General features: G+C 50.5%; 1 protein-coding gene and 1 long non-coding RNA gene across 2 annotated transcripts in view; one reads left to right on the top strand and one right to left on the bottom strand.

The window, feature by feature from the left end:
• SPATA13 (spermatogenesis associated 13) overlaps window positions 1-22,113 on the bottom strand; it is a 256,520-nt gene that overhangs the window by 120,280 nt on the left and 114,127 nt on the right. The window lies entirely within an intron of this gene.
• On the top strand, window positions 327-21,380 carry LOC113625766 (uncharacterized). Its single transcript, XR_003434844.1, has 5 exons — window positions 327-533; window positions 2,996-3,146; window positions 14,451-15,342; window positions 18,203-19,589; window positions 19,824-21,380. It is a non-coding gene; the product is annotated as an uncharacterized LOC113625766 (long non-coding RNA).

Here is a 22,113-nt window from a genome sequence, read left to right as displayed (position 1 = left end):
CTGTTAACATTTTCTGAGTACTTAACATTTTATGTCCTTTACATTCGTTCTCTACTTAAAGCCTCAAAGCAGCCCTCAGAGTACTATTATCTTTCGCGTTTTATGGATGAAGAAAACAAAGTTCAGAGAAGTTGAAAGACTCACCTAAGGTCACACAGGACATGGGAGGGAAGTGTATGGCCTGAATGATTATGTCCTCAAATCCATATGTTGAAGCCTAACAACCAATGAGATGGTTTTAGGAGGTGGGACTGTTAAGGCTTAGATGAGGTCATGAGGGTGGGGCTCCATGATGGGATTAGTGCCTTTATAAGAAGAGGAAGAGAGACCAGAGCCCTCTCTCTCTCCCTCTCCACACCATGAGAGGACACAGCAAGAAGGTGGCCGTCTGCAAGCCAGGAAGTAGGTCCTCACCATTCACCAAATCTGCTGGTGCCTTGATCTTGGACTCCAGAACTGTGAGAACTAATTCCTGCTGTTTAAGCCCTCCAGTCTGTGGTATTTTGTCCTGGCAGCCTGAGCTGACTCATGCAGTAAGGAAACTCCTTTCTCCGCGATTCAGATTTTCCTCTTTGAGGAGCTTCCACAAAGTAACACTTCCGGCCTCAGGCCCCACCCTCTGCACCAAAGAAGGAGTTACTGACTGGTGGGAGGAACCCACTGGTCCACCTACCTTGATAGAACAGACCTAATTTATTAGTAATTTAACAGTAATTCTTCGGAAGCACAGAGGAGTCACTCCTTTCTAACCTCTCCACCCAGACATCTGCAGGGAGCCATCTGCAGTCAGTGACTGTCACCTGGGGGGTAGAGGGCGGGTGTGGAACCAGTGGCTGAAGCTCTACAGCTGGCTGGGGGGTAGGGGGCACTCAGAGCATATTAGCAAGAACTCTTCTCAGACCTAAAGTCACATTCTCCAACTGACTCGACTGGCGATATCACTGACATTTTTATCTTCATCTGTCCGTCTCCAGTGCCTTGTTTCTTAATTGGTTGTAAAGGGGGGAGGGGGTCGAGGGGGATGGGCTGGCCCCTGCGGTGGAAGGTAAGACCCGAGAGCCCAGGTCTTCCACTCCAGCCCTGGGGCTCTGGGGAAATGATTTAACCTCCCAGGAGTCTGCCTCATCTGTGAAACCCTGGGGTGAAGATTAAGTGTGATAATGTCCCAGCTCAGAGCCTGGCACGTGGTTAAATCTCAGTAAACGGTGGCTGTTTTTATTGACTAGAATGGATAAGGAGGATTTGCTGTCTTCTACAGTTTATTAGAGAAGATATCTAAGTTTCCTAGAATGAAAGAATAATGTTTGGCCTTCATCAAATTATTTTGGCACATAAGTATCTATTAGGGGAAGAGCAGGGGGGAGTTCTCCTTGCTCTTTGCCCAGGAATGGGGCACAGAGGCCGACAAAAGACGGGAGACGTGCCAGGAGCCCGCCCCAGCGTCTGTCTGCAGTGCCGTCCTCGTGTGCTCAGCAAAGGGATGCTCTCACACCTGGATTTGGAGGGAACCTGACGGGCAGGGCCGCCCTCAGAAAGAGCAGAAGGAACAGTAAAACAATGTTCCCAGCTCTTACCAGCTGCCCGGAATTTACACAAAGCCACTCGGAGAAGGAGGGGAGTCGCTATCTCTACAATGTCCTTATTCCAAGGCGGTTCTGACAGCTCGAAAGACCCTGTGAACCTGGGATTGGGAATGCACATTGACTAGATGACTAGAATGGTTCTCCACAGACTTTCTCTTTGCCTGATCAAGCCACTCCTGAAATCCATCTTCTTTATTAAATCACCTTGACTGAGGCCCTTACCCATCAATCTTTGTTTTTCCCCTCTGACCCCTGCATGTGACACAGAATGCCCCTAACCCTCTCCCTGAGGTAATCTCTACCCGGTTGATGGAGCCCCTGCTTCAGGGGCAGGCAGGTCATCAGACTCCCCCTTCTTTCAGCTTTCACTAGCTGGGTGGCCTTGGACGAGCCCTTCTGAACCTTAGCTTCTTCACTTGTAACATAGAAGTAATAGCCCTGCCCTGCTGTAGCGGGGATGAAATGAGAGAATCTCCGTAGAGTCTAGCATCCCCTGACCTGCAGAGAGTGTGGAACATAAACCACCACTCAGAGCACATCTGCAGGCAAACCCACATCTGCCTGGTGGCACCAGGGACTGTCAGGCTTACCTCCAGCCCACTTCCCCTCTGAAGCCTCCCTGGCTTCCTGGGTAGGGTTCATGACTTCATAGTCAGTGACACCCTGATATGTTCTCAGACACATGGCTGTCTTAGCGCTGACCAAAGAGATTATGAGCTCCTTAAGGGCAGTGAATATATACCTTTTAAATTAATAGACTATTTTTTAGAGCAGTTTTTGGTTTACAGAAAAATGGATCAGAAAGTATAGACAGTATAGAGAACTATACTCAATATCTTGTAATAACCTATAATGGGAAGTAATCTTAAAAAGAATATATATATTATATTCAGTTATATATATATTATATATAAATAACTGAATCATTTTACTGTACACTTGAAACTAACACAACATTGTAAATCAACTATACTTCAATTAACAAAAGAAAGTATAGGGAGTCCCCACATAACCCCTCTACCCCCCAACAGTTTCCCTTATTACTAACATCTACATCAGTGTGGCACATTTGTTCCACTTGCTGAGCCAGTACTGATACAGCCTTATTAACTAAAGCTCACTGTTTACACTGCGGTTCACTCTTCGTCATTTACAGTTCTCTGGGTTTTGCCAGACACGATGCCATGCATCCTCCACCACACTGTCACAGGATTGTTTCCCTGCCCTAGAAGTCCTCTGTGCTCCACCAGTTCATCCCTCCCTCCCCTCTAAGCCCTGGGACCCACAGAGGTTTCTTCCATCTCCGTAGTTTTGCCTTTTCCAGAAGGTCGTACAGTTGGAGTTATATAGTGTGTGTATGTAGCCTTAGGCAGCATTAATTATTTTACTTGTTCTGTTTCTCTGGAATCCAGGGATAGAGGGCAAGTCTGGAAAGTGGCCAAGAAGGAGACCCTGCCTGAACAGTCCCCCCAGCAAGAGTGTCCATGTACCCATCGGCGCCTAACAGGATGGGATGCTGAAACGTACCTCAGGCAATCACCTGCCCTCCATGGCTGGCAGGAGGTAAGCCCTGCAGTGCTGCCAGGCTGGGGCTGGGATGTGCCTGGGGTGGGCGTGGGGAGGGACGGGTTGTCCAGAGGCTGAACTGAAGCCATGGTCTGAGGCTAAGGGGGAGAACGGAGGCCTTTCAGACCAGAGGCACTTCCTCCCCACAGCCAGTGCTTCTATGGACTCCGGGTTTTCTGACGTGGTCTGCTGAAATCTCAGCGTTAGCCGGCCGCATGCTGCTTCAGGACCCACGCCAGGAGCTTTCTCCAGACCTTTGTGCCTGGAAACAGTCCTGCATTCTCCACTGGGCAACTCCTCAAGACTCAGTCCCCACGTCACAGGCAGGATTGAGTCCCTCTCATCTTTCCGCCCACAGGTCCTTTAGGATCTTGCGCTTATCTACATCATCAGCCCGCGAGCTTCGTGGGTCCCTGGTGCCCAGTGTCATCTAGGTTCATATCCAGGATCTAGTAGGCATTCAACGACCATCTGTTGAATTAAATTGGGCTGGAAAAGATTGGATTGGATTGGATTGGAGAGAAGTTTAAGCACAATTTCCGTGGCTGACCTGAGATCCAACTCCAAGTTTTCAGCTTTGAATTCAGGACCCTTCCCTACACCTCAGCTGGCAGACACACTGGGGTCGGGGCACCTTTGGGGTGATCCTGAGTAGGTGACAGTGGAAAGTCGTTAATAAGCATCGGAATCAACCAGACCATCAATTTCGGGTCTAACAGGAGCCCAATTTGGACACAAAATTCTCTTTGACTGAAAAGGAAGATCCAGGATCAGAAGGCAGGCGAAACGTCAGAATGTTTCTCAAACTTGCGGCTGCAGCCCCAGTAAGAAGCATATCTGACATCGTGACCCAGTGACACATGGGTGAACACAGACACAGGGAAAGGATATTTACCAGCGATGCTGACACTCCCCTCTTGCGATGCATCTGAGATTCTCCCCTTCTTAGATCGTTTTATTTGGTGCTGCAGGACCCACTCATGGGATGAATCCCACAGGTGGTAAAGCACTGCAGCGAAACGGGATGCGCTGGAAAGTGAGAACTACGGTGCGGTAATCGGGGGGAGCAGATGTGACCCCTCCCCTCTGCCTTTCTCTTCTTTCTGCTCCCTTTATGCCTCCTTCTCTCCCTCCTCTACAGCAAGATGGCTGGTTTCAGCAAGCCATCCTCTTATGCCCGCCTCCCAACAAACAGACGTTATTTCCCTTTGTCTGGAAAATTCTAGGTGTATCTTTAAGCTACTGAACATCTTATTTGACATTATATGTTCTACCTTATCATACATTTGAAAACCCAAAAAGCGGCTCTTTCTCTTCTGTTCGAATATTTCCATCAAACAGCCCAAGAACGGAGAGCTGGAGCTTTTTCAGGCTGAACGAGGCTGAGAACAAGACTGATAGCATCTTTCTTCAGCCCTCAGGAGGACAAGGCTCCTCCACCTGAATCCTGGACTCCCGGTGGGTGTCTGAGCCCCTTCCCTTCTCAGTCACAAGTAACTTTACCGAGTGGTTGAAGAGACCCTCCAAGTCCTCCTGCGTCTTTGCCGGTGGCCTGAGTCCACATTCCAGCGCACCAGTCACCCCGGTGGGCGGTCACAAACCTCCTCTGTGCGCTGAAAGCCTTTCTTTCCTGGTAGAAACACTCACGGAAACCACGGCTAAGAAACAGGCGGCTCTAACCGAAATGGACCGTAACTCTTGCCTCCTTCCTTCCCTTGAGCTGCCCACCGCGGCCTCCGCCAGCTCTCGGATTCTCTGCACACAGGCTCCTGCCGGACCAGAAGGTGTGTGGTTCCGGCTTCTGCTCATCCAATCTGCTTTGTCACTCAAGCCTTGTGAACAGTCATGGGCCCAAGACGACGGCTCCCAGGGCTTCTCCACTTTCTGACCAAGCTCCCTCTCGGGTTTCCAGCTTCTGCTCAGTCTTCTTTTTTTTTATTTTTTTATTTTTTTTACATCTTTATTGGAGTATAATTGCTTTACAATGGTGTGTTAGTTTCTGCTGTATAACAGTGAATCAGTTATACATATACATATGTCCCCATATCTCTTCCCTCTTGTGTCTCCCTCCCTCCCACCCTCCCTATCCCACCCCTCCAGGCGGTCACAAAGCACCAAGTTGATCTCCCTGTGCTATGCGGCTGCTTCCCACTAGCTATCTACCTTACGTTTGGTAGTGTATATATGTCCATGCCTCTCTCTCGCTTTGTCACAGCTCACCCTTCCCCCTCCCCATATCCTCAAGTCCGTTCTCTAGTAGGTCTGTGTCTTTATTCCTGTCTTACCCCTAGGTTCTTCATCAAATGATGATGTCTGTGGTGTGTGGCCAAGGTGTCGGGATTTGGTGCCTCGGGTCAGGTGCTCCCCAGGGGCCCTGGGGGGCAGTTACTGAGGAAGACCCTGGGCTCGGTTAAGTTTGCAAGGTGGTCAGTGCACTGTTGAACCCCAGCTACTGTCATCCAACTCTACAGGCATCTCTGCTGTGAGGTGACACATACATGTATTTCTGAATAAACAAACAAACACCCCTCTTGTTCTGTAAAACTGTGCACCAAGACAGCAGGGCTCACGCGAGGAGCAGGGCTGAGCAGACTACTCAGACCCTCACGGCTCTGGAACAGAGCCCTAGCAAAACAGCGATGATCCTAATGAAAGTCTACACAGTGGGAAAGCACCTTAGATTCCTAGTAAAGAAACGCAAAAGCAAATATAGGGCTTCATCTTTTAAAAGGGGGGAATGCACACCCATGTTCACAGCAGCATCATTCACAGTAGCCAAGAGGGGGAAGCAACCCAAGTGTCCACTGACGACAGGTAAATGCATAAACAACATGTGGTCCATCCATACCATGGAATACGGCTCAGCCTTAAGAAGGAAGGACATCCTGACACCTTTTACAACACGGATGAAACTTAAAGACGTTATTCGAAGTCAAATAAGCCAGACACAGAAGGACAACTAGTGTGTGATTCCACTTACATGAGACAATAGTCAAAATCACGGAGACACAAAGGAGAATGCTGGTTTCCAGGGGGTGGGGAGTCAGTGTTTAACGCAGAGAGTTCCAGTTTTGCAAGATGAAGCGTCTTGGAGACGGATGGAGGGACAGTGGTGACAGGTGCCATCACATAATGTACTTAATGCCAGGGAACTGTGCATAGGGAAATGGTGAAGATGGGAAAAGTTATGTTCTGTGTATTTTACCACAATGTTTAAAAATAAGGGACTTCCCTGATGGTCCAGTGGGTAAGACTCCATGCTCCCAATTCCGGGGGCCCCGGGTTCTATCCCTGGTCCGGGAACTAGATCCCACATGCATGCTGCAACTAAGAAGCCCACACGCTGCAACAAACATCCCGCGTGCCGCAACTAAGACCTGGCGCAGCCAAAATAAATAAATATTTTAAAGAAATAAAAAAAATAAGGCGCAGGTAGCTTTATGGAAAGGGTTTAAGGGTTGTGAGGTATGAAGACTGGGGCCGAGGGCACAGGTGGAGAGAGCTGGGGCCAGAGGGACGTGGGCGTGGGAGGCTGCGGGCGGCTGTTCTCTCACTCTGCTGCCTTATCTGAGGCACCAAGAGCTAATACGTGGAATCTCTGTGAACCGGTGCAAATTTCTCCTTATCCTGAGGTCCTTCCCCGGTCTGGCAGTTGCTTGAGCTACAAAGCCTTACAGAAACACCCCCTTCAGCCAAAAGAACGTACCAGGCAGTCACGACTAGGTTCCTCATCATCCCGCCTCCTTCTACCTTCACCTAAATTCCTACAAACATGCGTGGTTTTGAAACACAGTTTCATAGTCCCTGAAAAGGCATTCCACTCTCACCTTCCGCACCAGGTATCAGAGTCCACCTGTCAGAGTCAGAGTGTCTGAGACGGTGAAGAATCATAAACTCACCTAGAGGCCTGTCTCGAGAAGAAGCTATTACTGTAGATCAAGAATCACCCCAATTTTCCTTCCCTTTATTTCCACGTGGAACTGCACGGTTTTTCTAGGAAGAATACCTTTTATGTCCCAATAACGTCTCTTAAAGGAGGAACTTGCACAAATGTTCAAAAATAGAGAAAGGAGTAAACAAATGTCAGCCCATCTGTGGGATGGGATATTCTACGGTGTTGTAGAAGGTGTATAAGACTGTACAGCACACAGCTAAGCTCAATGGAAAATGCTTTAATACAAGGGGACATGGTAACTGAATGTATAATGTAATCATGACATTTTTAAAATCCTGAAGGTCAAGTAAGAAAATTATGGGCAATTTTTTTTCTGTACACTTCCTGTAATGATCTCAGCTAAAAGAACATTTTAGAGGTTATTTATAGCCTACGTTCCTCTACATTAGGTATCACACCAGTTTATATGTTATTTCTTATCGTATTAAGGCTACATAGATAAGACTACAGACTTCGGTATGTTTCTCCTTAGTAGCCATTTTAGTTATCCATTCCTATCTTTAAATTAAGACCAACGAAGTTCCTGTCGACCCGCCCCGCAAGGAAGCCACTGGGAATCGCAGGGCTGCTCCGCGCGCATGGGGACGAGGGGCTGGCTGAACTGCAGGACTGTTGGGTCAGGTTTAGAGAGTCTGGCTCTCCCTTCCACGGCTCTGCCAGGGCTGGGCTACTCACGCTGGACTGGCTATGACCCCTAGCAAACATTTCCGAATTGGGACGAGCTTTGTTAGTGGGAACAGGATACCCGAAGCCCACTGCCTGAGGCTCCCTCCATCCCGTGCAGGATGGGGACAGATGCTGCCTAAAATACCATTTCCCCAGTGCACCCTCCTCCAATCAGCCAAGATGCCCAGAGCCGTTTTCTCCTCTCCAGCTTCCAGGGCTCTCCCGAAGGACCCCGTACCACCTGCTCTGCCCAAGTGTCTCCACTCCCTCTACTCAGCTGCAGGCAGACCAGGCCTCACATCGCACGCCTGTCATTTGCTGGCGGGGGTGCCTGTCCACCTCCTTCCTCCCGCCCCATCCCCGCCGCCAGCACACAGCCTTCTCTGCTCGAGACCCAGCTGGCATTCTCTCGTCCACCAGGTATACTTCCCTCCCCGCCTCCCTCACGCCCCCCCCGCCCCGCCCCCAGCCGGCAGCACCGACTCCGTTTTTTGTTCATGCATATTTCTCCCCACCTGGATTACGGTGGAGCCACTGCATTGGACAGAGAACTTCCGGAAACATGGATTAAGTCAGCCACATGGACTCTCATCGTGTTAACTTTGTTCCTTTGTGATTCTTGTGTGTGTCACACGAAAGGCAAAGCCACACCCTGATGGTCGTTAAAAGCTCACGTGCCCGAAGAACCCCTTCTCCCATGGCACGCGCCGGCGCTTTCCCCAGACGGCCCCCCAAAGCCTAACAACTCTCGTGTCAGATAAACACCTTCGTTCTCCGATCTGCAAGTTGGGAGCTGGAGGAAGTATTTGCTCACCCTGCCCGGCTCTCCCAGCTCAAACCTATAGCTACATAAGCCTCCGGCTCTGACTCGGCCTGCGGAGGGCTGAGATTACTCTCCTGACATCCGCTAACATTCCACTTGAAGACCTCTGTGTCCTCAGATTAACCTGAGTGTGATGCCCGTGATGTATGTGAAGCGTGGGGCACGGTGGGTCCCGGAGCCAGACAGACCCGGGCTCAAACCCTAACTCGATCACTTGTAGCTGTGTGGCCAGAGGCAGAGGCCCAGCCTGTCTGGGAGCTAGGTTTCTAGTCTGCAAGTGCGGATGATAACGAGACCTCAGCAGGCCAGCATTCTGACAGCCTGGGATAGAGCGCGCACGGCTCGAGGAAACACAAGGTCCGAGGTTCAGAGAACGGCGGCCTCCCCACGCCCCCTTCCCCCATGTGCTAAGGGCCTGACCCTGGACCAGGCACTACTCACCGATGCGACCTTATCTAATTTCAGGGCCACCACATGAGGCAGGCGTGATTATTCCCATCTTGTAGATGAGGAGACCGGATAACTAAGCCCTCCCCCCAGTTTGGGGGTGGCCACAGAACCTCTGGGACCGTCCCTCTGCACAAGGTGGAACCAAGTTGCCAGGAAGTCTCTGAACAGAGTTAGGCCCCCAGTGTTGGGTGTTGCATGTTTTCATTTGCAGGGTGTTTGGGGTTAAGTGTGGGAGCTACTGCGACATCCGCAAGCTCAGGTGCTGCATCTCTCTTCACACCTGACCTCATGGTTCTAAAGCCTGGGAAGAAAAACCACAACTTAGAAAACAAAGACTTTTAAGTTTAAAAAACACATCTTTCTTTTCTACCTTGGGTCATTCATCTTTAAAAAACAGAACTAGGCATCAACTGATCCAAAAAATTACAGGGCTTCCCTGGTGGCGCAGTGGTTGAGAGTCCACCTGCCGATGCAGGGGACACAGGTTCGTGCCCCGGTCCGGGAAGATCCCACATGCCGCGGAGCGGCTGGGCCCGTGAGCCATGGCCGCTGAGCCTGCGCGTCCGGAGCCTGTGCTCGGCAATGGGAGAGGCCACAGCAGTGAGAGGCCCGCGTACCGCAAAAAAAAAAAAAAATTACAGTATAGCAACAAGGATCAACTGTAGAGCACAGGGAACTCTACTCAGTATTCTTTAATAACCTAAAGGGGAAAAGAGTTTGCAAAAGAATAGATACATGTATACGTATAAGTGAATCACTTTGTTGTACACCTGAAACTAACACAACACCGTAAATCAACTATATTCCAATATAAAATAAAAAAATAATTTTTAATGCAAAGCAAAAATAAATAAATAAGAGAGTATACCAATGTCAGCACTGCCAGAGTATCAGAGGATTCGTACCTCCACAAAACCTTCATTCTGAAGTCCTCCCCTCCCCAGGCCCCACCTTCCACTTAGGATGTTTTTTTAATATTGGAGAAAAGCGGGGTGGAGACAAGAGAGAGGTAGGCAGACACGTGCTGGCCCCCAGGCCTCCAGCTCTCACAGCTGCCCAGAGATTCTACCACAGACATGGTGACCCTCCTCCCAGGGCATCCTCTGGTTTGGAAGGGCCGGAAAGCCAGACAGCGAGGCCCCTGGGAGCAGCCCTGGCCCGATGGAGGCGGGGGCTGCAGCCTGAGCACCCAGTCTTCCTCCCTCCTCCCTCTGCCTGCCCAGGCTCCCCTCCCAAACGTGACCTAGACCCACATGATTGTCCCTGGGGCAGGGGGGCAGCTTCCCGATGCACCCAGCCCCAGAAGCAGTGTGGAGTCAGTAAGAGGCGGGGGTGGAACTGAGAGCTGCGTGGGCAAGAGGAGGGGCTGGTTGATGATGAGGCTCTGCCGGCAGGACAAAGAGAAGGAAGGCCAGCCCCGGCGTTTCTGATCCCCCAGAGGCAGGGAAAGAAACGACCTCCTAACGGAAACTTGGTTCATGAATCATGATTCCAAACACTAAGTCACCGAGTGAGCTACCAAATTCCTGAGAATCCAGAGATTATAAATACAAAAAAAAAAAAAAAGAGCAGTTATCTTTCAACGAGCAGGTTCCAGCACTCACAGAAGAAGCCAATGTGAAACTTCTTGACATATCCTGAGAACCGCACAATATCTTTACATATCCTGAGAACAGCACAATATCTCTTCCGTGGTATTTCTGCCGCAAATGCATAACCTCCATCTAAAGTGAGGAAACAACTTCCCTGGCGGTCCAGTGGTTAAGACTCTGTGCTCCCAATGCAGGGCGCCCAGGTTCAATCCCTGGTCGGGGAACTAGATCCCACAGGCCGCGGGGCAACTAAGAGTTCGCATGCCACAATTAAGGAGCCTGCGAGCCACAACTAAGACCCGGCGCAACCAAATAAATAAATAAATATTTTTTAAAATAAAAATAAAAAAATAAAGTGAGAAAACGTCAGACAAATCCCTGACAATTCCCTGGAGGGAATAACTGATGTGGCTCTTTGAAACTGTCAAGGTCATGAAAGGCAAGGGGACTAAAGAAACATAGCAGTTAGAGAAAACAGTTTAGTTTGACAATAAAATGTAATAGGGATCCCAGGCTGGACGCTGAACCAGAAAACGGCATTAGTGGGAGAAATGGCAAATTCCAAATAAAGTAAGTACAACTGTGTCAGTGTGAACATCCTCTTTGGATCACAGCACTGTGGTCACACCAGATGTCAACATCAGGGGAAGCTGGTGAAGGATACACGGCACCTCTCTCCTACTTTTATAACATTTTTTAAGGTTAAAATTATTTTAATGTAAAGGCTAAAAGCAAAAGAACAAAAAACAAAACAATGTTCCCTGCAAATGATTAACACTGTCCAAAGCTGCTCTAACATCAGGACTGTAAATCATAATTGGAAAAAACTTGCTGGATTGTTTCTAGTGAAAAGTGAAAAAATGGGGAAGAAAGCACTACCTGGTCTACTTTTTTCTAATCACACAAGCTGGGGCATCCGCAGAGCGTTTCTAAGTCATGTTTAGCTCAATCCTGGAAACGCTGTTTCTAGGGCGTTGTTTCTACAAGGTCCCTCTGAGATGCCTGAGCCCGTGGATAAACAGCTCCAACACCCAACACTCCACTGGCCAGCCCGAGTTAAACAGCAGTTTCGAAGAAAAGGAAAACACCAGACTTGCCCAAGTGGTGGTTAGTGTGCCCCAAAACAGCACATTATCGCCCTCGAAGTGATGAATTCAGAAAAAAAATTGACAACGTTCACTTTACAGTACATCTGGGTCTGTTGTTCTCACCCATCTGAGGCTTCACAGTTACTGACATAAAAGGCAACAATGACCTGCTGTATAATAAATAAATTAATAAAAAAATTTTAGGGGCTTCCCTGGTGGCGCAGTGGTTGAGAGTCCACCTGCCGATGCAGGGGAAACGGGTTCGTGCCCCGGTCCAGGAAGATCCCACATGCCGCGGAGCAGCTGTGCCCGTGAGCCATGGCCGCTGAGCCTGCGCGTCCGGAGCCTGTGCTCCGCAACGGGAGAGGCCACAGCAGTGAGAGGCCCGTGTACCGCAAAAAGAAAAAAAAAATTAAAAAGGCAACAACGGTTACAGGTTGTCCTACTTCTTACTACGTAACAAATATCCATTAAATACCTCCTGGATAGAAGGCACTGAAGCTGCAAGGACAAACAGGACCCAGGCCCGCCCTCAAGCAGTGTTTATATTCCAGCAGACAGTCATGTTATACTGAAAAGCTCTATACTGGAGGAACATGCAAAGTATTTTTGGAACATGGGGGAGAGAAGGATTAGCCCAGGTGGAGAGGTCAAGTAAGGCTTTGAGGAATGAGTAGGAGTTTGTCAGGTATAGAAGGGAGTGTGGGCTTGTGAAATCTCATGACCCGTTCACGAGCCGAGGGTGACTAGAACGTACAGAGAAGCAGGAAGTGGTGGGAGAGTCAAAAGCATTGGCCCAACGTTAAAGAGTGACCTTCATTAGAATTCCTCAGAACACATAATAAGTTAACTTTTAAAATATTAATTCTCACCACTCCTCTTCAAGATCATAGGAAACAGAGATACTTTAGTGATCGCAATGTTTAAAATGCAGCAGAGGGCTTCCCTGGTGGTGCAGTGGTTGAGAGTCCACCTGCCGATGCAGGGGACACAGGTTCGTGCCCCGGTCCGGGAAGATCCCACATGCCGCAGAGCGGCTGGGCCCGTGAGCCATGGCCGCTGAGCCTGTGCGTCCGGAGCCTGTGCTCCGTGACGGGAGAGGCTGCAACAGTGAGAGGCCCGCCTACCGCAACAAAACAAAACAAAACAAAACAAAAAATAAAATAAATAAATAAAATCAAATGCAGCAGAGAACCATCAGAGGAGCAGAGTGCTCATCAGTAAAGAAGTTAGAAAATTAGCCCAGATTTTGTGAGCGCCCCCCCATCATATTAATTCTTGGCTTTTTCACTTAAGTGAACTGCAGAGATTCACAAACAATCCCTAGCTTGACTATGGTCCTGAAAGCCTCATAAACTACAGAGAGCTATTTCAGAAGGACCTACACACAGACAGAAACACACATGAAACCAAACTTCTGAACAAGAACGTTTGACCTCAGCAGAGAGAGGGTGCTCTCGATCCAAGGAGTTCTGCTTCGACATCTGACCCGATTTGTTTTGGGTTCCGGAACCTCTTACCCCGTCCCGCTAAGGCCTTTGAACATGAAAACCCTATAGCTGAATCACTAGTTTCACTTTCTGACATCAATGAGCCTTTTATATTTTGAAAATATCCTCTCTTCCTGTAGGAAGAACAAAGTGTGGATTGATTGTCTGAGCATCTTAGCATCCGTCAGAGCGCTTGACCTTCCCCGAATCCAACACCGTATTCAAGGGTAACAGCGGCTGGAATATAAACTAACTCTAACCTAGACTACTAGGCTTGTGTTTACCAAACACAAAATTGAAGGACCTTTTACCCCTACAAATATACACGTGAAAACCAAAGCAGATGGCTTTAACTTATGGCATTTGCAGCCACAGGTTATTAGAATCAGAAAGGGCCTTAACAGTGGTCTATACCCTGTGGGTTACAGACTTTGGAACAAGTATAGTTACGTCAATAAAGCAGATTGTTCTACGTGACATAGCTAAGCAGTGTCAGAACCCGGGAAAGCCTGAGCAGCTGACTCTTTGTAGGAGGTGTTTTCTACCTTTCCAGATGGCCAGAGTTTAGTTTTATAGTTCCGGTGGTTAGCAAGCAAACAGTATTCTGACATTTTAACAACTAATTTATATGTCTTTAAAATCCAAATCTAAAATTTTAAAAAACATGACTTTCTGCAGTACCTTTGATGTAACATATGGCAGTGAAAGAACCTCTTGCTGGAAGGTGTCCTCCCTCTCTCCCCAAAATAGGGTGAAGTCCTAACCCCTGTGAATGTGACCTTATTTGGAAATAGGGTCCTTACAGATGTAGTCAAATTAACATGAGGTCATACTGGATCGGGGTGGGCCCTAATCTGACTGGTGTCTTTGTAAATGTCGACAGAGACCCATAAGGAGAACACCATGAAGAAGGAGGTGGGGATTGGAAGGATGCACCTGTAAGCCAAGGACACCAGGATTGCTGGCAACCAGCAGAAACCGGGAGAGGCAAGGAAGGGTACTCCCCTGGAGCCTTTGGAGAGAGCTGTCTCCTGATGCCCAGGAGAACTGGGTGATTTGCCTGAGGTCATAGAGTAAATAAATAAGGACCGAGCCAGAGCGAGAACTCAGGCCGCCTGCTCGCGTCCTTTCTCCCACAGGGCTGCATAAACCAGGCTTGCGTTTGGCCAGCCACGCAGACCTGACGACTGGTCATGCTGGCTTCACTCAATAGAGGTTTATTTCTCTCCCATAACAGGAGATTTGGAGAAAAGCCACCCAAGGCTGACACGGCAGCTCCGTCATGTAACCAGGTTCCAGGTTTCTTCTATATCCCTGTTCTGTCACGCTTGGCAAGATGGTTCCCATCTGTAACTACCAGCTCTGTGTCCTGGGGAGAAGGGCAAAGGGCAAAGGTCAAAATGATCCCTGGCAGTTACTTCTCGGAGAAGCTTTCCTGCATGCCCTGCCCAGGGGCTCCACCTGCATCTGATTGGCTGAAACGTGTCACCGGGTCAGTCGTAGCTGCAAGGGAGTCTGGGAGGCTGGGTGCCTGAAGTGCACACTGCTGCCCTGAACAAAACCTGGGCTGTTACAAGGAATGGACGGTGGGCTGTGTTTGCTCCAGCTGCCGATGCCTCAAACCTGCCTTCCGCTATTTCATGTTGCCAAGTAACAGTCATCTCCTTGTCCCCTCTCACCCCAGTTCCCCACCCACCACCAGTGTCCCGATACGCCAAGACAGCCACGCTCCACGGTTGTCGCTCCTGTTTCTCAGCAAAACTTCTATTTTCCCAGAGAAGGGTTCAAAGCAACCACCTCTTAAAGTAATTAATATGACCACGTGAAAGCTGTGTTCATCCTGGATTTTCTGTTACACTTCCCATTTCAAGTCCACGGTCCTATGGTTCTCATGAACAGTTGGGATTTACGTCTTGTAAATCCCAACATTTCAGCATCCAAACTGTACCTCCTAGATGTCTGGAAGTAGCACAACGCCCCTTTATCCTACATGTCTGGATTCTGAGCCATTGACCCTGCCCTCCAGGTGCTCTGTGTCTGGATGGGAGACAACCCGGGTCCTGGCCAGGTGAAGTGGAGGGACATGGGTGTCTGCAGGAGTCCAGGAAGAGGACCGCTGATGGGATAAGGTATGCGCAGCATGTGGTATGAATTCTCTTTTTTTTTTTTTGCTGTAAGCAAATGCAGAAGAACTTAAAAACCCAAGTAAACTTTAGTTTCTTCAAAGCAGCCACCAAGTGGACTTGAACAATGCAGCCTTTGTTCAAAGCATTCCTTTGCAAATGCAATTTGTTCAAATGCAAGTCCTTTTCTGAATTACTTTCAAGACTATATAAAAATCTTTGGAATTTTTCTCACTGGAAAATCCTTGTCCCTTAGGATGGGTTTTATTTTCTGGACATAGGGGAACAGAGGGACATAGGGAGACAAATACGTGAATCAGGATAGAGCAGGTGAGCAGCCCTGCTAAGAGCTCACCACGGCTATCTTGTAAGAAGCTTATCTGCAGAGAGGCCCCGCTCCTTAGATCACATACGCAAAGCCCACAGGGAAGGAAGTAAAACGTTCAAAAGGCAGTGGAAATTTGAAGAGGCCTTTATTTAAGCCCAGGACAATGGTGTGTTTACTGGGTCTGTGGATTTCTGTCTTCCTGGTCAGAGGACGGGTGTTTATGACTTCACACATGGTCCGGTTTTATCCTGAGAAGCCGTTAAAACTTCGGCACCAAGAACCCTTCCCTCATGTCCTCCGCGTCGCGGGTGTGGAAGGATTCATCGGGGCAGCAGGCCTCCTCGCAGCCTCTGACCTCTCCTGATAAGCAGCTTGCCCTCTTGACACCCAGTCGTGAGGTGAAATGGGGCCCATGAATCAGCAAGTCATTTTCCCCCCACGTGCTTCCAGAGTTCTCATCAGCTCCACTTTGCTCATCTCTGACCTTTCGCCCTTTTCTCTCCTCTGTTCGTGTTTTCCCTCCTCCCAGCTGGATCCCGGGATGGTGGTCTGAGCCCTGTCTGCTGTGTAGTGTCCTTTTCACCCACTTATGGGCGGGTGTCCGCACGGCTCACACCGGACACTGGGCAGCTTTCTCCTTCCGGCTGAGGAAGCTCGGGGCCCCACTTGGTCACCAGCACCGTCGTCCTGTTTGTGCAAAGCCGTCCTCTGCTGCATCAGCCGGGGCTCCGAGTGGGCTTAGGCTTCCCTGGCACGATTCCCTCACACACAGTGCGAACACACCTCCTCCAGCGCCTGGCCCCAAGCAGGGTATGAGGGCGGTCTGAGGGTGCACTGCCAGCACAGGGCAGGAAGCAAAATTCCTGAAGGGAAGGGCGGGGTGGGCAGCCTCCGGGCACCTCACCCCCTCTTTGCACTTCCCTATGATGCCGGGGTGTCGGAGGGGCCCCAGGTGAGGTTTTTTTTTTTTTAATCTTTATTGGAGTATAATTGCGTTACAATGGTGTGTTAGTTTCTGCTGTATAACAAAGTGAATCAGCTATACATATACATATATGGAAGCAACCTAAGTGTCCATCGACAGCTGAATGGATGAAGAAGATGTGGCACATATACACAACGGAATATTAGCCCAAAAAAAGGAATGAAATTGAGTTATTTGTAGTGAGGTGGATGGCCCTAGAGTCTGTCATACAGAGTGAAGTAAGTCAGAAAGAGAAAAACAAACACCGTATGCTAACACATAGATATGGAGCCCAGGTGAGTTTTCCATCAGGAAAAGACCACGGGCCATCGCGAAGCGGCACAGGGTGCCCCAGGCTGGGGCTGCAGGGTCCTCCAGGGCCCGGACCTCTGGCCCAGGGTCTTGTGATTTTCACCCGCCCCTCCCTCCGGTCCCAGAGCTGCTGTGTGGTCCCCAGTCCGAGGAGGGGTCACAGGTATAGCCCGGCACCGGCCCCGCTCACCAGGCAGGAAGAGGGGCACTGGGGTTAGTTCCTGGCAGGAATTCTGTGAACAGTACGTTGTGTGTTGTGAGTGATAAACACATGTCCATCATGCAGCCCTTGGGCGCACACACTCAGGACACAAAGCACACGCGGCCAGAGACCCCTGCTGGGGTCAGAAGCCGCCAGCTCTTCCTTTCACCCCAGACCTGGAGAGCCCTCCTTCTGGGCTCAGGGCTGGGAAGGGCTGTGAAGTAGGACAAGCCCAGCTCTTCCTAACTGCAGGCTCCGGGCTCCAGCACAAGCCAGGCCTAAACTTCCGGCCACACCCTCAGCACGCCTACAGACCAGCCCCAATCTGTGTTTTCAGCAGATTTCTTTTTTTTTTTTTCTTAAATCCTGAAACACAAAGGGTTAAAGGATCTACCTGGGAATTTAAGGATTAAAGTCAGGTGTGGATTCCCGTCCGCCCTCCAACTTCCCACAGGACAGATTTCTCCCTGATTCTTTGATCACTGGATGTTCCCCTGACCCCCACCATGTCACCGTGTCACCGAGTCACTGAGGGCTGGGAAAGCGGGCCTGGCACCAAAGTCCACACAGGCCCTCTGACGTCAGGCCCCGCCGGACTTTGGCTCCAAGGCCCGCATCGCAGAAGCCACCCCTTCGAAATCAGTGGTCCCTCGAGGGTCTCGGTAGTGGATGGCTCGGCCGCAGGCCGACAGCTGAGGGTGCCTGTTTTCCTGGTGCTGAGTTTATCTCACGTTTGCGGGGGGCGGATTAGACGGGTGCTCCACTGCAACCTCCCTGTAACCACTATCGTCCTAAATAAAGAAAAGAATCTGATTTTGGCTGACAGAGAAGGTTTTCAAAGTGGTCAGCTCATGTGCTTTCCTACCAGCTTTTAAAGAGCAACGTGTCGTGAAATGTCGTATTGAAAACGTAAGCATGAAATTATTTCATAAATAAGATAAACTAAAGGCTAACCTTTCATTCATATTTTCAGTGGGAAATAAGCAGGTTCTTAGAATAGAAGGTAGGACATCTTTAAGCTTAAATCCTCTTTAAATATATTTTTTTGCTCTGCTTCCAGGAATCCTGTTGCCAAAACAAGCCCGGATGTCACACCAATGGCGAGGTGTAAAATTGCAGATTCCTGGGCCCAGGAACAGCTGGTTCCCAGAGCCTTAGTTGGGGACAGCAAAGTACAGGCTAACCAGTAGCGACCTGAGGCCCAATGGACTTTGCTGTTTGCTCTGCCCACTACTGAATTACCTGGGCTTTACCCTTGTCTCCAAACAGCTACCAGAAACCAGAAAAATCTGGCCAGGCATGAGGTTAGAATACATTAAAGTTGCTGCTTCAGAACAGTTTGGAAATCTTTACGGAGCAGGTTAGGCAGGTTCCCGAGCAGAAGGTCATTCCCCTGCCGGGCCTGACAAGTGCACGTATGCAGTCACCCCACAGAGCACAGGGAAATGTCTGATCGGCCACTAGGGAGCCCAGTGCTAAGGGCAAGGGCCCTGGTCTGGGACACAGCCCTACAGGGCCGCGTTACTCCCTAACACCCCAGGCCCCCGCGGCCTAACAATGATTTGTTAGAGGTTCCATCCACCCAGAGCCTCCCCCCGCCAGCAAGAGCCCCTGCGACTTCAGAGAAAACCCACAGACATCAGAGACAGCGTGCAGGGGTCAGCAAGAAGCCCCTGGATGCAAACTCACTGGGGGAGGAAACGTAAGAAACGGATAAAGCCATAGTTGTTTTGTATTCTCTCTCCATCTGGGACGTACCACTGAAATGTACAACATCGCCATTTTTGAATACACTGTGCTTTCTATTCCATTCCATTCCAACGTTACACTTGCTGGCAAGTCAGTGTTTCGTGCCCTTTCCAGCACCTGCCTACTGTTCAGCGAGCACTGATTGGCACGTACTATGTGGACGGGATAGACCACTGCTTTGTGGCTAAACAAGATGACTGCTCTCCAGAAACGTTCAAGTTCCAGGCTTGACAGGCTCTCAACTGGACCAGAAGTGACGGGTCACAACAGCTCTCATCTCTGGAGCCCTTCCCAAGCCGCGCGGCTTCTGTTTCAGCCTACAGCTCACCTCCTCCACCAGGCTGCATCCCTAGAGGCTGCCTGGAGTGGACTACACCCGGGCTTCCATGCCCTCGGGCTTCTGCTGGGTTTGCACAACTGGGAGCCCAGCCAGAAGGGAAGGAGGGAGGGAGGGAGGAGACAAGGAGGCCACGGTCCCTGCAAGGCAGCCCTCCCCACCTCCGGGTCTGCGAAAGCCCCCTCCTGGGGCTGGTGCCTCCACAGCCACCAGCCAGGGCGGGCGGGCCCTGTGGCTCCCCTACCTGGTGAGTTACTCCTTTCTGACACACTCTTCATGTCAGCCCCTCCCGCCAGCCCTGGCTGGCATTTCTCCCGTGACTTTGGAGTTACTTAATTAAATCCTCAAACAGCACAATGAGGTAAGTATTATCAACTTCACTTTACAGACCCTGCAAGGGAGTCTTTGGCTTTACAACCTCTGGTTTTGCTGATAATCGAGGGGGGGGCGGAGAGAGAGAGAGAGAGAGAGAGAGAGAGAGGGAGAGAGAGAGAGGGAGAGAGAGAGATCCGTGGTACAGATTAGCGAAGAGCTGGCAAGTTAATAATGAAATAATGATGCCCATTTTCTGGTCTCCTTCCCTGATTCCGTCCAGGGAAACTCCAGGCTGAACGCCAAATGTCACTGGCTTCAGAAAATGACTCAAGTGCAACCTTTCCTGAGGAGGAATCTGTCAGCCGACTGGCTGGTTAGAGCATGGCAGCAGTGAGACCACTCTGAGCCCCTCACTGCGTTTCTGGTTAATTTAATGCTGTGACAAGCTGTGTCACAGGCCTCAGGCTGCACCCCCCAACCCCCGGGGGCCCCGCCCAGACCAAGCACCCAGCACCACAGCAGAGACGCAGTGGCCCTGCCCCACTGCCTGCCCGGGAGAGGCAGCCCCGCAGCACGCGGGGGTAGAGAAGGGAGCGGAACTGCAGCGGGACCAAACCATGGACTGGGGGCGGCAGGGAGGATGCTCCCCACATCACTTCTAGGCCAAGGCTGCCCTGTCTGTACCCGGTCTGTCCCCGTCTCTCCAGGAGCCGCAGGCCCGGCCTGAAGCAGAGCTGAAGACAGTTGCTCTCAGCTGCTGGGAGAGTCATCGCTGGGAAAAGGGGGTGTTTGAAATCCACACTCTGGAGCGGGCTCACTTTCCCCTCCTGTTGGTCCTTCATTTATTCGGCCAATGAACTGGCCAGATGTCTATGCGGCGTCTACTGTTTTCAAGAAGAGCGCTGGGCTTCCTGCACCCTTCTCCCACCTCCTGCACCCTTTTCCTGGGTCGACCAAAGCACTTCTACCCCGTCTCCGGCTTGCTCTTCACCTCTGAAATGACGCCTCCCCTCCTCTCCACTCCCCGGCAAGACAATCTCCATCCCTGGAATCTTGAACCTCTTAGCCATGTGTAAGGAAGAAATTCCCTGGTTACTAGCTCAGCTAGGTGGCCTGACAGCTCTCCTGAACTCTCCCCGGCTCCTTAAACCAACTGGACCTCTAACTGGTGACCATTACGGAAGTTTATATTGCTCCCTGGGTCCCGGCAAGGGGTCGCTGCGTTCTCTACCTGTGCTGGAGGAGGAATATGGAGAACCCCTCACCTCACCACAGCTTGACCACTCACCCGCTTCCGTCAAGGCAAACATCTTCCTCTCATCCCTGTCTCCCCTCTGCCCCTTCCCTGGACCCCGAGGCTCCGAATGTCCCCTCCCCAGTGCAATGAGAGGGCCTGACCCTCATCAGGAACGGAGCCTCCAGACTCGTCTGCTGAAGAATCCAGAGGAGGTGGGCTCAGAGCCACCAAGGGCCAGCTCCAGGGTCGGGGCCTTTACAAACCCCTCTGCGTGCGCGCTGCAGACACCAGGGGCTGACAGAGGACGCAGGATGGGCCCTGGAACCATCTGGGCACAGGGTGCAGAGACCCCACCTCGCACGGCAGCCCCTAGGCCTCGCCTCTGCCTCCACCCCTCTCACCCTGTGAATGAGTTTCAGCTCCTTTCAGACCCCTGACCCCATCTAGGGGCTCTCATAAACCTGGTCAGGCAGGCTGGCATGGAAAAAGAAGTTGATACTATCCTAGGAGCATCTGGTCCCTCTGCAAACATCTGGACAAGTCTGCACGGAATGTTAGAAACCAACAAAATGGGCCAAACATTGACTATATAAAAATACACATAAAAAAAAAAAGACAGGGCTTCCCTGGTGGCGCAGTGGTTGAGAGTCCACCTGCCGATGCAGGGGACATGGGTTCGTGCCCCGGTCCGGGAAGATCTCACATGCTGCAGAGCAGCTGGGCCCGTGAGCCATGGCCGCTGAGCCTGCGCGTCCGGAGCCTGTGCTCCGCAATGGGAGAGGCCACAGCAGTGAGAGGCCCGCGTACTGAAAAAAAAAAAAAAAAAAGACAGAAGTTGGAGTAACTGGATCCCCTGCTGTGTCACAGGGGACAACAGTAGGATCTGTGCTGTTCAAGACAACTGACCGGAATTTACAAACAGGAGTCAAATGTTTCTGTAGCTTTCAAAAGGCTGATATATCGCCTAATATTCAGGTAGGCTTGTCTGCTGGCCTTCGCGCAAATCCACTTCCGGAATGGCCATTTCCACCAGAGTGTGTAAGGCAGCACAGCGCTCTAGGAGGGGGTCCACCCTCATTTGGGAAGGCCTGCTCCCCTGGAGAGGCAAGCCCGGCGTGGCTACGGTGACTGTCATCTCACGGGCGGGGAATGAGAGGGATTCTTCACCATGTGGTTAAAACACCCCAAACACGCGAAACAAAAACTTTAAAACCCCCAAATCAGTTTCTCATCAGCTGTTTTCCCTAAAAGAACTCAGACAACTGCTTTCTTGGTGACCTTACATGCTTTCTGATGCTTCAAGACTCAGCCCTGAACAGGCTGGGCCTGGCAA

The sequence above is a fragment of the Aethalodelphis obliquidens genome, unplaced genomic scaffold (genome assembly GCF_003676395.1).
Source record: "Aethalodelphis obliquidens isolate GAN/ISIS:26980383/991018 unplaced genomic scaffold, ASM367639v1 scaffold16, whole genome shotgun sequence".
NCBI classification, from domain to species: domain Eukaryota; kingdom Metazoa; phylum Chordata; class Mammalia; order Artiodactyla; family Delphinidae; genus Aethalodelphis; species Aethalodelphis obliquidens.
Note: the sequence above shows the minus strand (reverse complement) of the source record. Positions and strands in the feature narration are given on the sequence as shown.